The following is a 14,698-nucleotide window of genomic DNA, read 5'->3' as shown; positions in this document are numbered from 1 at the left end:
CTAGAAAAGGCTTTGCTGAGGTGTGACTTGTTTAATGCTGCTGTACTTTAATCAGAATTTATCAGGGCCAGCTATACTTGTTCTGAGATACTCATAAATATTTTAAAAATAGCATAAATCTATGTCACATAGTAATTGGATTGTCTTGGAGTACGCTGTAGGGGCATCCCTGGTGGGTTTTGTTTGGTGGTGTCTGTGGGTGAGCATGTGGAAGTAGTAGTTAGGAATAGTAACTAGAACTTGGAGAGTCTGACTATACAGTAACTTCTTTTTTTTTAATTTATTTTTATTTTTATTTTTTTATATGAATTTTTATTTATTTTTTTGTTACAGATATTTTACCTTTTTATCCCATTGGCACCTCCCACCCCACCCCACCTCCGCCCCGTCCCCGGCTTAGTTGTCCATGTCCATTGGTCATGCATACATGCATATAAGTTCTGTGGTTTCTCTCTTCCCACCCCCGCACCCCCCCATCCCCTCTTCTGAGGGATGTCAGTCTGTGCCCTACTTCCATGTGTCTGGGTCTACTGTATTCCTCAGACTGTTATGTTCATTATATTCCGTATATAAGTGAGATCATGTGGTATTTGTCTTTTTCTGCTTGGCTTCTTTCACTTAGGATAATACTTTCCAGGTCCCTCCATGTCGTCTCAAAGGATAAGAGATCTTTCTTTCTTACCGCTGCATAGTACTCCATTGTGTATATGTACCACAGCTTTTTTATCCATTCGTCTACTGGTGGACAGTTGGGCTGTTTCCAGATCTTAGCTATTGTAAATAGTGCTGCTATGAACATGGGGGTACATATATTCTTCCTGATTGGTGTTTTAGGCTTCTTAGGGTATATTCCCAGCAGTGGGATCACTGGGTCAAATGGAAGATCAATTTTTAATTTTTTGAGGTAGCACCATATTGTTTTCCGTAGCGGCTGCACCAGTCTGCATTCCCACCAGCAGTGTATTAGAGTCCCCTTTTCTCCACACCCTCGCCAACACTTGTTGTTTGATGATTTGTTGATGGCGGCCATTCTGACAGGTGTGAGGTGATACCTCATTGTTGTTTTAATTTGCATCTCTCTGATGATTAGTGATGTTGAGCATTTCTTCATATGTCTTTTGGCCATTTGTATGTCCTGTTTGGAGAGGTGTCTGTTCAGCTCCTCTGCCCATTTTTTAATTGGGTTCTTTGTCTTCCTTTTGTGGAGTTGTATGAGCACTCTATATATATTGGAGATTAACCCCTTATCTGATACATCATTGGCAATGATGTTCTCCCATACAGTGGGTTGCCTTTCCATTTTGATGATTGTATCTTTTGCTGTGCAGAAGCTTGTTAGTTTGATGTAGTCCCATGTGTTCATTTTCTCCTTTATTTCTGTTGCCTTAGGTGACGTATCAGTGAAAATTCTGGTCCGTATGATGTCCGAAATTTTGTTGCCTACATTTTCTTCTAGAATTTTTATGGATTCACGGGTCACATTTAAGTCTTTTATCCATTTCGAGTTTATTTTTGTGTATGGTGTAAGTTGATGGTCTAGTTTCATTTTTTTGCATGTAGCTGTCCAACTTTCCCAACACCATTTATTAAAGAGGCTGTCTTTACTCCACTGTATGCTCTTGCCACCTCTGTCAAATATTAATTGAGCGTATTGCCTTGGGTCCATTTCTGGGTTTTCAGTTCTGTTCCACTGGTCTATATGCCTGTTCTTGTGCCAGTACCAGGCTGTTTTGGTGACAGTCGCTTTGTAGTATAACCTGATATCTGGTATTGTGATCCCACCTACTTTGTTCTTCTTTTTCAAGATTGCTGTGGCTATTCGGGGTCTTTTTTTGTCCCATATGAACTTTTGAAGTATTTGTTCTAGTTCTATGAAATATGTCGTTGGTATTTTGATGGGGATTGCATTGAATCTATAGATTGCTTTGGGTAGTATGGACATTTTAATGATGTTAATTCTTCCAATCCATGAACAGGGTATGTGCTTCCGCTTTTTTATATCTTCCTCTATTTCTTTTTTCAATGACCTGTAGTACAGTAACTTCTTAATGTGACTTGGCTTAGAAACCAATTTTCTTTCCTTTCATCATTCATGGGTATTGGTTTGACCATATATAATTGGCTAAAATCTGTCCTAAAAGTTTTCATTTCTACTCTACATCTCTGCAGCTGTCCTATAATCCACATTTCCTTCATCATTCTAAAGAGTTCTTCCTATCTGGTCTTTCTGCTTTTAGTTTTCTCCTTAATTTTGCTTCCCTGCTGCCTATTTTTACAGAGGTTTCCAGTGTTCCCTTTAAAACATAAATCTGATGTGTCTCTCACTCTTCTCAATATACCTACCCCTTCACCTCCCTTTCCTACTCCCATGGCTCTCCATGATCTTAAAGTATATTTCAAAGCCTTACAGTGACCTTCATGTCCCAACAGGGGCTGACCCTGGTTAGCACTGTTGCCTTATTTCCTACTTCTCTTTTACGGTGCTCTTGCCACAACATGTTCCTAACCATTCTTTGTACATCCCAACATGCTTCTACCTCTAATACTTTGTCCTTGTAGTTCCCTTGTCCTGGTACAGTCTTTCTCTGTTTCTCCACACAGCTAACTTTTATTCAGGTGTCTATTTAGTTATCAGCTCTTTAGAAATCTTTACTAATTATTTAAAAATTCCCTTTCTGGAACATAAACCCTATGAGGGCAAAGACTTTTTCTGTTTTGTTTACTGCTGTACTTTCCATCTTAGAATCATGGTTGTGGTTGAAGGAATGAAGGAATTTATTAAGCATCATTTACCAGACATCAGGAAAAATTGCCTGGATACATCCTTAATCTCTTGTCAAGTAAGCTGGCTGGTCCAGCTTTCAATGTGCTCTGAATAACAATCTGCTGGGAGCTACCTAACCTACTTTTTATCCAGCCCATTTTAGTTTTAGCAGTTAAAGTGTATGCTTAAGAGCTCAGTCTCTGCAGTTGGACATGGATTTGAACCTTACTTTTACTAATCTGTATCAGAGGCAAGCCAATGAATTGCTCTCAGTTTCAGTTTCTTCAACTTTAAAAGAGGGATACTCTCTATCTCAAAGGTAACCATGAGGATCAAGAGAAATAGTACACATAGAAACTTTTAGCACAGCTATTAGACATTTTGACCCTGTCATGCAGTCTTTCTCCTAGTCTCTTCTTTATTTTCTTTTCTTTTTTCTTTTCTCCCTTTATTGATTTTAGAGAGCGTGGAAGGGAGAGGGAGAGAAAGATAGAAACATTGATGAGAGAGACCATCACTTGGCTGCCTCTTGCATACCCCACACTGGGTATCAGGCCCACAACCTGGGCATGTGCCCTGACCAGGAATTGAACTGGTGACCTCTTGGTTCGTGGATTGACGCTCAACCAATGAGCCACACCGGCCAGGCTATTTTCTTTTTTCTTTTATTCCTCACCCGAGGATACTTTTCTATCATCAGATAGAGTGGGAGGGAGAGACAGAAACATCGATGTAATAGAGCCACATCAACTGGGTGCCTCCCGCAGGACCCAACACAGGCACATGCCCTTGAGCATAAACAAACCTGCGACTCATTGGTCCTTGGGCGGATGCTCTAGCCACTGAGCAACCAACCAGGGCTCTCCTGATCTCTTAAACCATGTTCCCCTTTCCTTTCTTTGTAGAATTAAGGTGAAAATTGGAAAAATGTAAATGGTTTTTAAATAGGAAATTGAACATGGACTTTTATTAACTTAACTGGAATTTGGTTAAGAAGACGTTTTTGACAACAATTCAAATAGTAAGGCAAACACATTCCATATTCTGGATAGTCACTGGCCAATACTGTAGCCACTGGCCACAAATTTAATTAAAAATAAATAAAACTGCCCTGGCCAGTTTTGCTCAGTGGTTGGAGTGTTGGCCTGCAGATCGGAGAGTCCCAGGTTCGGTTCCCACTAGGGGCAAGTACCAAAATAAGTAAGTAAGTAAATAAATAAATAATAAATAAATAAATCTAAAAATTCAGTTCTTGCCATGGCCAGTTTGGCTCAGCAGTTATCATTGCTTTACAATAATTTTTCTTTTATCTAATAGACATTGTTAGAGCAGAGTAGAGATAAAGTCATTTAGTCATTAAAGAATTATACATACCCTGGGTGGTTTGCCTCAGCATTGAGAGCACTGGTCCTTGGACCAAAGGGTCATGGGTTTGATTCCTGGTCAAAGACACGTACCTGGGTTGCAGGTTCGTTGCCCAGCTCCGGTCAGGCAACCAATTGATGTTTCTCTCTCTCTCTCTCTCTCTCTGTCTCCTCCTCTCCCTCTCCCTCTCCCGCTTTCCTCTCTCCCCCTCTCCCTCCTTTCCACTCTATCAAAAAATCAATGGAAAAATATCCTCGGGTGAGGATTAGCAACAACAGAAAACCCGAAAATTGTATGAAATTCAGTTTTCATTGTCCATAAATACAATTTGCAGGGGCTGGGGCTGGGCAGTCATATGTTCATTCACTTATGCTTTTGCATTACAATGGCAGGGTTGAGTAGTTGCTACAGAGACTGAGGCACAAAGTGCCTAAAATATTTACTATCTGGCCCTCTACAGAAAGTTTGCCAAGTTCTGACCTAGAAGGATCGTTGTGGGTTCCTTTTCTGACTGTCCCATCACTTGCTGATTATTTCTTTTCTTTCCTTCCCTTTCCTTTCCCTTTCCCTTTCCCTTTCCCTTTCCCTTTCCCTTTCCCTTTCCCTTTCCCTTTCCCTTTCCCTTTCCCTTTCCCTTTCCCTTTCCTCCTCACCCAAGGATATTTTTCTGTTTATCTGCAGATAGAGTGAAAGGGAGAGAGGGAGAGAGAGAGAAACATCTACATGAGAAGGACACATTGACTGGTTGCCTCTCGCACGACCCCGACCAGGGTTGGGGACAAACTGCAACCAAGGTACGTGTCCTTGACCGGAATTGAACCCACGACTCACTGGTCCGCGGGCTGACACTCTAACACTGAGCCACCGGCCAGGGTGCTGCTGCTGCTGATTATTATTATTATTTTGCAGTCAATATTGGTCTATTTTAGGCTCTTCATAGTGAAGGAAGAATTTTTTGTCTCAAGCATCATTATTTAAGTCAAGAATGAGGAACTATCAGAAAGCTCATCAAAGTGTCTGACCTCAGACTGCATTGGTGAAGGGCAGTTGGGTATTTTTTGGAAAGAAACATGACAAAGTTATAATACAGGCTGCTGACATTCTTCCCTGATACTTAGCATAGCTCTTTTGGTGAAATGAAAGGTTTTTTAAATCTGTTATTTAAATTTTTAGGCTTATTTTTCAAAAGCAGAGTTGGAGGGAGAGAAAGAAGAAACGAAACCACAGCTGTTCTTTTTTTTTTTTTACTGATTTTTTAGAGAGAGAGAAAGGGAGAGGGAAAGAGAGATAGAAACATCAACGAGAGAGAACATCGATTGGCTACCTCCTGCATGCCCGCCCCCAATGGGGATCAGGCCCACAACCTGGGCATGTGTCCTGACCAGGAATCGAACCAGCGACCTCTTGGTGCATGGGTCAGTGCTCAACCACTGAGCCACACCTGCCAGGCACTACAGCTGTTCTAAGCCAGACACTGTTCTAAATGATTTAACTTGCCTTAATTACTCCTTGACAGCCACTCTGAGATACTATTATTCCAATTTTCCGCATGAGAAAACCGAAGCCCAGAGAGGAGTAGATAACGCCCAAGGTCACACAGCTAGTAAATGGGCAAACTGGGATTCCAACCCAGTCAAGGAAGACTCCAGAGTACATGCTCTTAAGGACTATATTGTGTTGCCTTTCTCGAAGCAATAGCCAGAAACACTTATTGACCACTTACTGGAGGGCAGATACCCTTCTAAGGTCATTATATACATTTAATGTTTACAACACACTTGCCTAAGGGATTACACCTAGGAAGTGGTGAGCCCTGATCCTAGTCATTCTAGCACTGTAGTCTGCACCCTTCAGTACTACACTGGGCTGTAGATTTTCTCTTCATTATTGTTCAGAATGGTACTGTTATTGTTTTTTCTGTAAGAACTGTACATCTTGGTGACACATCAAGGACACATTGCATTGCTGTTTACAAGGAGACAATTTTCCCCACAGGATAACTTCTTAGCCATAGGCACTTTTTTTCCCCATTATGCTCTGAAATGGTGAGGCAATTGATAGGTGCACTTGTGAACTGTGTTTCCCCCTACAAAAGATGCTGGGCAGTGGGCATCTCTAATTTCATGAAAAAAGAGCCCAAAATTATCCTAAAGCCCTTTTTTTATCTTGCCTCATCTCTAATCATAACCTTTGTAGTTTATGTCTTTTGTCAGTGTCCAGGCTTCAGCTGGAAATTTGTGCCAGAAATTCTGGAGCTAGACTTAGGACTGTTGCTGTAGATTTTGAAATAATATGTGTATAATTGATATGATTGAAACAGGACTTTTACGATCTCATTTCAAGGGTTAAATAAAGCAGCCGACTTTTCTACTCTTGAAGGCAGATGTCCTCTTTATTCCCCGTCATTATTCTTTAGATTCTTTGTGACTGTTAATTTTGTTTTCAGCTCTCCTGTTTGTGAATTCCTTGTAGATATTACTTTGATTTTACATTTGATACTTCTTTGGTGCTACATATTTGTTTGCAAGAAGTACAAGTTAGACTGCTTGTTTTCAAAACACTCAAAGAGGCAACTTGTAAACTACTGTAATGCTTAGTGCATAGTGGGTGTGTCATAAATACTTGCAGATTGATAATTTGTTTAAGTGACTTAAGTGACATGGAAATGTAGAGTTAATTACTGATGTCATAGTCTTTTTAAAATTATTTATTTATTTGATCTTTTAGTACATTTCCTTTTAATTTTTTTTAATTTACTTATTTTTTGTAATTTTTATCCCAAGGATATTTTCCCATTGATTTTCAGATAGAGTGGGAAGGAGGGAGGAAGAGAGAGAGACAGACAGAGAGAAAGAGAAACATCAATGCAAGAGAGACACATCGATTGGCTGCCTTTCACACAACACCAACTAGGGCCAGGATCAAACTGCAACCCGAGGTATGTGCCCTTGACTGAAATCGAACCCGAGACCCTTTGGTCCGCAGGCCAACGCATGCTCTAACTACTGAGCAAAACCAGCCAGGGCCATAGTCTTTTATTTTTTATTTTTTATTATTATTATTATTTTCTTATCCTCGCCTGAGGACATTTCTCCATTTTTTGTACAGATATAGTGAGAGGGAGAGAGAGGAAGGGAGAGAGAGAGAGAAACATCGACGTGAAGGGACACATCGAGTGGCTGCCACCCGCACGACCAACCAGGGCCGGGGACAAACTGCAACCGAAGTACGTGCCCTTAGCGGGAACCGAACCCGGGTCTCTCCGGACCGCAGGCCGACGCTCTAACCGCTGAGCCAAACTGGCCAGGGCCAGGGCCATAGTCTTTTAAAAAAATTTATCTTTATTGTCCTGCTGGTGTGGCTCAGTGGTTGAGCATTGACCCATGTACCAGGAGGTCTCCGGTTCAGTTCCCAGTCAGGGCACATGCCCAGGTTGTGGACCCAGTCCCTGTGGGGGGCATGCAGGAGGTGACCAGTTGATGTTCTCTCATCAATGTTTCTATCTCTCTCTCTCCCTCCTTTCCTCTCTCTCTAAAATCAGTAAAGAAAAAAGAAGAAAATAAATTTATCTTTATTAATGAAACTATTTACAGATGCCCCTCCTTTTTCCCCCCATTGACACCCTCCTCCTTGTTCCCCTTACCACACTGCCTTCAGTTCACCACACTGTAGTCTGTGTTCATTGGTTATGCATATACTGATGCCATAGTCTTGATGTGTTCGAGCTTTTGAGCAAAATACTTAGGTTGTCTAGAATAATATATGATTGAAACCAAGATTAAAGGGTCCAGTTTGCTTCATGGAAGAAAAATCTGCACTTCAAAGCCACAGGCTGCCCCCTGTGCAAACGTGGAAGCTATCTCTCCGGCAAGTGGGCTGTACCTTGAACCACTAGGTTGAACTAGCAAGACGATTTATCGTCTGATCATCCTTTTCAGTTGACTTAAGCAGAGGCAGATTTTGCCAGTGAGCTCTTGGAGGACTAGGTCTTGCCTTCTAATTAATATTTGTATTTGTCAGAGCCAAATACTATGTCTTTTTGACCAACTTGTTAACTGATACTAGTTTAAAAGGAGAATGTGACCAAGAATGTAAAAGACTGAAGCCCCCCCCCCCCCTTTTTTTTGGCATTTTCTGGGCCTAGAGTGCTACAAACATTTACAGGCTTCATTTAAATCTTTTGAGGTAAAACACTACGTTTCTGGGATATCTTTCCTTGTACTAACTTAAGGCAGGTGGTCTTAATTTATGCTCTATCTATATTCCCTATCAGAGGGCTCTCAGTTTTTATTGAATTGTTTTGTTTAATAGCTCATCTTCTCCATTACTCTGTAACTTAAAAAAAAAAAGTGCCAAGATGTTTTTGTTTTTGTTTTTGTTTTTAACTTGGACACTGGTGCTGTATAGGTGCTTTTAAATTTTAGTGAATCACTAGGTTATGCAGTTGTCTTCTTAAGACATCAAAATCTTTGAACAAATCAATGAATGAACAAAAACACTGCAGTTCAGTTGGTCTTCTATTTAAACAGTATTCCCAGAGCAGTCTGTGTTTGCTGGAGGCTGAACTTTTTCTTTAGGGCAGTAATTCCCATGTCTGGGGCTCTTTTAAAACTATACTTTTCCAGACCCCACCCCAGATCTACTGAATCTGGGTGCTTTCTAGTTCAAACTGCCTGAGCGGTTCTCATGCAGCTAGCCTGGGAATAATGTATTTGAGCACAGTCTGAGAGGCAAGAGGTGGATAGGCACATCAGGGTTTGTCTCCTTTCTGCTCCTCAGATTCATTTTCAGGGAGTTGATTCAAATGAGATCATCTTTAAGCTCCTTCCTTTTTTACAGTTCCGTGATATATAAAAATGCTTACACTTGTGTATTAGAAAATTACCTATTTTCCTCACAATTGTATTTGTTTCCATAATCTTTAAAATTTGCATAAAAGAGTGTATTTGCCTTATAAATGCACATAGGTTTAAAATTCAAATACTATTGCAAGGCTTATAACAAAAAATAAATTTTCCTACCCCTCAGTCTCACTCCTTAGACTATTTTCTGATCTTCTCTATTTACCTCTGAGTGATAATGTTTATACTGCCATTCCTTGATGATCATTTATAGATGTTGACTGACTTTCTCTACAGTAGATTAGAAGTTGCCTCTTGGACAGTTTTTTTTAAAGGACAGCCTAATTTGCACCTTTACCAAATTAGTAATAATGATGATTTTTAAAGCCTGTTAGGCTTTACTTTTTTATTTTGGAATTGTCCGTGCAGACTTGCTTTGTGAGGTGATACAATATTAAAAGTGGCACATTCAGTATTTAGCAGTGTTTCCATTTTTGTTTTTAAATTTTGTTCATCACTTCCTTCTGATAATGTCCGGTTGATTTGCCATGACTTTAATTTATCAATCTTAGTTCCTAGATCAATAAAACATTTGAATTCCATTATTCTTTTCATGACTCAAAAGAATGTTGTATAAACTGTTATAGTAATTTAAAGTGTTTATCCAGTGGTTATATAATTGTGGAACAGGAGGATGGAGTCAGTGCTGACAGTTTTGACTCCATGCCCCAGGCATAGTAGTTGTTATTTAATTCTCACAACCACCCTGAGAGGCAGATCCCCCTCCCCATTTTACAGATAGGTAAATGGAAGCTCAGAAAGATGAAGTTGCCTGTGTTCTCACAGCTAGTTATTTAAAGGATTTGGATCCCCATCAGTTTGACTTTAGAACCCACTACTGATGTATATTAATTTTGTTAACTTTTTAATTGAAGCACAAGATAGTGGAGAAAAGGACTAATCATAAGGGTAGAGCTCAGTGATTATCAAAATGAAACGTGCATGTAACCACTACCAAGTTAAATTGTAAAAGGATGTTACCAGCACCCCTAGAAAATACCCCCATATTTCCTCCCAATTACCACTCTCTTGGCATTTCTCTGAAGATAACCATTATCATGACTTCTGATACCACAGATTTTATTTTGCTGCAAGTGATAGCAGTTTTTGAACAAAATTTGATATTACATTTTCTGCTACCAACCTAGAAATTCAGTGCCAGTTTTGTTTTATTTTTAAATATGTTTTTACTTTTGTTTGACTTTTTAGAGAGAGAGAAAAGGAGAGATAGAAATATCAATGTGAGAGAGAAACAAGGATTGACTGCCTCCTGCATGCCCCCAGTCAGGGATTGAGTCCGAAACCTGGGCATGTGCCCTGACGGACCTCTCAGTCCATGGGCCTATGCTCAGTCTACTGAGCCACACCATGGCAGTGCCAGTTTTGTTTAAAGAAGCCAATCACCTTCTTTTCTTTATCTATAGAGAAAAAAAAAAGAATGTAAATTTGTACCATTACATGAACTTAATGCTTTGTGTTTTATGCTTCCCCCTTTGCGGTAAATAATTTCAATTTCTTAGCTCTTTAGTCTGAGTCACTGTGAAGAACTCTTCAAAACCAGCGACCTATGTATTACACCAGAATAAAAATGTGGAGCTGAGCCCTACCTGAGGGGTTTGTGTAATATGCAACTTGCTGAGACTCTAAAATGTTATAATAGGATCATTATAAGTACTGTTTTTCTTTAGACAATATATAAATGTGTATATACATATATATTTTATTTTAAATCCTCACCTGAGGATATTTTTCTATTTATCTTCAGAGAGAGAGGGAGAGGAAGGAAGAGAGAGAGAAACATTAACATGAAAGGGACAGCCCTGGCCGATTTGGCTCAGCGGTTAGAGTGTCGGCCTGTGGTCCGGAGAGACCCGGGTTCGGTTCCCGCTAAGGGCACGTACCTCGGTTGCAGTTTGTCCCCGGCCTTGGTTGGTCGTGCGGGTGGCAGCCACTCGATGTGTCCCTTCACGTCGATGTTTCTCTCACTCTCTCTCTCTTCCTCTCTCTCCTTCCCACTCTATCTGTACAAAAAAATGGAAAAATATCCTCGGGTGAGGATAAAAAAAAAAAAAAAAAAACATGAAAGGGACACATCGAGTGATTGCCTCCTGCACGACCCCAACCAGGGCTGGGGACAAACTGCAACTGAGGTATGTGCCTTTGGCCGGAATCGAACCCGCAACTAAATGGTCCACAGGCTGAAGCTCTACCGCTGAGCCGAACCAACCAGGGCTAGATAATATTTTTAAAGAAATATTTTGTTTAAATATTAGTTGGCCAAATAATTGCAGTATTTAAAAAAAAAAAAAAATTAGGCCCTGGCCAGTTTTGCTCAGTGGTTAGAACGTTAGCCTGTGGACCAAAAAGTCCCAAGTTTGATTCTGGCCAACGGCATCTACCTCTGTTACAGTTCATCCCCGGCCCCAGTTGGGGTCTTGTGGGTGACAACTAGTCGATTTATCTCTTTCTCCCCTACACTCTGAAGATAAATGTAAAAATATCCTTGAGTGAGGATTAAAAATATATATATATTAATTATAGGAATTCTTAGCTGATATGCAAATCATGTGCACAGTGATCAGTTCGCAGCTATAAGCACATTTTCATCTTGCAAGTGCCTGTATTTTATTTTCCCATGAATATTTACACCTGAGACTCACATCCAGTTTTTTTAATCCATTTAACATGGATCCTCTAGAAGAGGAGAAAAAAGTTCCCTAATATATATATATGAAGAAGATAGTCTATTAGTGTTTAAACAAGTTCCCCTTAAAATATTTTTTCTAGCCCTGGCCGGTTTGGCTCAGCGGTTAGAGTGTCGGCCTGCGGTCCGGAGAGACCCGGGTTCGGTTCCCGCTAAGGGCATGTACTTCCGTTGCAGTTTGTCCCCGGCCCTGGTTGGTCGTGCGGGTGGCAGCCACTCGATGTGTCCCTTCACATCGATGTTTCTCTCTCTCCCTTCCTCTCTCTCCCTCCCACTCTATCTGTACAAAAAATGGAAAAATGTCCTCGGGTGAGGATAAAAAATATATATATATATATATATTTTTTTTCTAATTATGAAAACAACACAGTTTTATAAAATACCTGAAATGTGCAGAAAAGTGCAAAGAAGAAAACTCTCTCATTATCCCCTCTCACTGAGATGTGCTGATATTTTGGGGTACTGAATTATCTTTTATTCGTCATATTGAATATAATAAAATCAGAATTATAAAATATATTTCACAGCCTTCTTTTTTCTGTTAATATTCTCTGACTGCATATTTAGTATTACATACTTCTTTGAAAACATTAATAGTTGCATGATAACTTCAAACTCATGCACCACTTAGTTTATTTAACCATTCCTACATTTTTGAACACGTTTTTTATTGTATCCATGTTTTGTTTTTTTTATCCTCACCCATGGACATTTTTCCATTTTTTGTTTAGATAGAGTGGGAGGGAGGGAGAGAGAAACATTGACGTGAAAGGAACACATCGAGTGGCTGCCACCTGCACGACCAACCAGGGCAGGGGACAAATTGCAACTGAGGTACATGCCCTTAGCGGGAACCGAACCCCGGTCTCTCTGGACTGCAGGCCAACGCTCTAACCGCTGAGCCAAACCAGCTAGGGCAGTATCCATGTTTATAAAAATTAGTTATTGGACAGCAGATGGGGGAAGGATGCAGTTGAGAGGAAAGGAATCTTTTTTTTATAAAACTGGAATTTTCCTTTTCGACTGAACTGACCAAATATTTAGTGAGCCTCTGTGTCAGGCTCTGTGATAGTCTGAGATGCAGATGTAAATCCTTTCACATTGGAAACAGATATAAATGAAGGTCTGAATTAAAGTCATAGAGATGGGGATACAGAAGACAGGAAGGATTCTCAGAGATGTTTCAGTGAGAAAGTCAGTTTTTGAGTTTGGTTAGCGTTGGGGCCGTGCAAGTTAGAGGGAGACATCTAAGATTATTCTTCAGGTAACTAGGCTAGATAGATGGTGGTGTCAGTATAGGGACTACATAAGGGAAGAGCAAATTTGCTTGAAGTTTTGTTTGGACATAGTGAATTTGAGGTACCTGTGGACCACTAAGGAGAAATGTCTCTTGGGCAGAAAGATGAATAGATGAATTTAGGGAGAGAGATCTGTACTAGAGAGATGGATCTATGCATCACTGGCCCCTAGATTGTGGTCTCAACCACAGACTCAGGACCTGGGGGAGCTGCCTTGAGAGAACATATATTTTAGAAGAGGGCCAAGGATAGAACCTGGGGGATGTCAGTGGTCAAGGGTCGGGAGGGATGTAGGGAAGCATGTGACAGAGACAGGACCAGAATGGGAGAGAGGGTGGCATGTGGTTGCTGAAAGTAGAAGAGAAGGTTGGACAGCAGTATCACATGCGGTGTAGAGGTCCAGGAGAACCACTGGCAAGTATGTCTGTTGGATTTAGCAATTAGAAGGTTATTGGTGAGAGGAGTTTTAAGGGAATGGTGAGGACAGAAGGAGGGAATGATGGGAATAGTGGATGAGGAAATGGTGTGTGGTAGCTAGAGATGGAAGGGCAGACGTCAGATATAGTGTGATAGGAGGGTTTTTAGACTTGAACAGATTTATATGCTGATGAGAAAGACCCTATTGAAAGAGACTGAAGTTGCTTGAGAAGGGATGGTTGATGATAAAGCAAAGGATGGGAGAAGAGTGATGGGTATGGAGCATAGCTGGAGAGATTAAATTTGGACCAGAGGGAGACTCTTTCTCTGGAGTAGGTGGGGGTAGTTGCGGGTAAATTGGAAGTTGTTGGCAGCAGCTCAATTTTCTCAAGGCATTTGCTCAGAATTAGACAGATTGGGTGGCCGATGGGCTTGAAGATGGTGTCAAGATTTTGAATACCTGGTGGGAAGTAGGGGGTAAAGGGACCGTGGCCCAGAGAATGACCATAGCAGCACTGTGGTTCCATAGTTAGACTTTGATTTATGGAGGTACTAATATGCATAGTTGTGTGATTCTTTACCTGGACCCCAGGTAAAGGAGAAGTTTCTTGACTGTTATTTCCTTAGAGAAGCCTTCCCTGACATCCTAAGTTAAATGTCTTTATTATAGGTTCTTACAGCTTTGCTCTTTCCTTCTAGTACTCATTAGAGTTCTAGTTTTGCATCTTATTGTTGCAGTTGTTATTATGTAAAAGTTTATTTTCCCCAGTAACTAGAAGCTTTTGGGAAAGATATGTCTGATTTTGTTTACCATTGTTCAGTGTCTGACACTTACCTAGTAGACACTTGGTAAATATTTGTTGAATTTAATGAATCAAATATAGTGGTTCTTAACCTTTTTAGTCTGTGCCAGCACAATTGTGGAATATGACTTGCTTCCATCTGAAACAGTATTGATTCACCTGATCCTCTCCTTAAGGAGGTCAAGTGTCAGGTAGTGTGGGGTAGTGGTTAATAAATTACAGGTCCTGGAATGAGAATGTCTGGGCTCCTCCCAGCCTCATCTTTCACCAGCTTTGTGACCTTACACAAATTCTTAATCTCTCTGTACCCCAGTGCCCTCATCTGTAAAGTGTGTTAGTAATGGGACCTAACTCGTGGGGTTGTCATGAAGCTTGCATGAAAGGATTCACAGAAAGCTTTTAGAACAGCATGTGACATGTGGAAGTTACTATTACTAGTGATTGAA

At 40.5% G+C, this 14,698-nt stretch overlaps 1 protein-coding gene across 2 annotated transcripts in view; it reads left to right on the top strand.

The window, feature by feature from the left end:
• The window catches only part of ANKFY1 (ankyrin repeat and FYVE domain containing 1), an 80,925-nt gene that overhangs the window by 4,816 nt on the left and 61,411 nt on the right, over nucleotides 1-14,698 (top strand). The gene's annotated exons all lie outside the window — the stretch shown is intronic.

This window comes from Molossus molossus, unplaced genomic scaffold (genome assembly GCF_014108415.1).
Source record: "Molossus molossus isolate mMolMol1 unplaced genomic scaffold, mMolMol1.p scaffold_m16_p_19, whole genome shotgun sequence".
Taxonomy (NCBI): Eukaryota; Metazoa; Chordata; class Mammalia; order Chiroptera; family Molossidae; genus Molossus; species Molossus molossus.
This window is presented reverse-complemented; position numbering and strand designations above follow the sequence as displayed.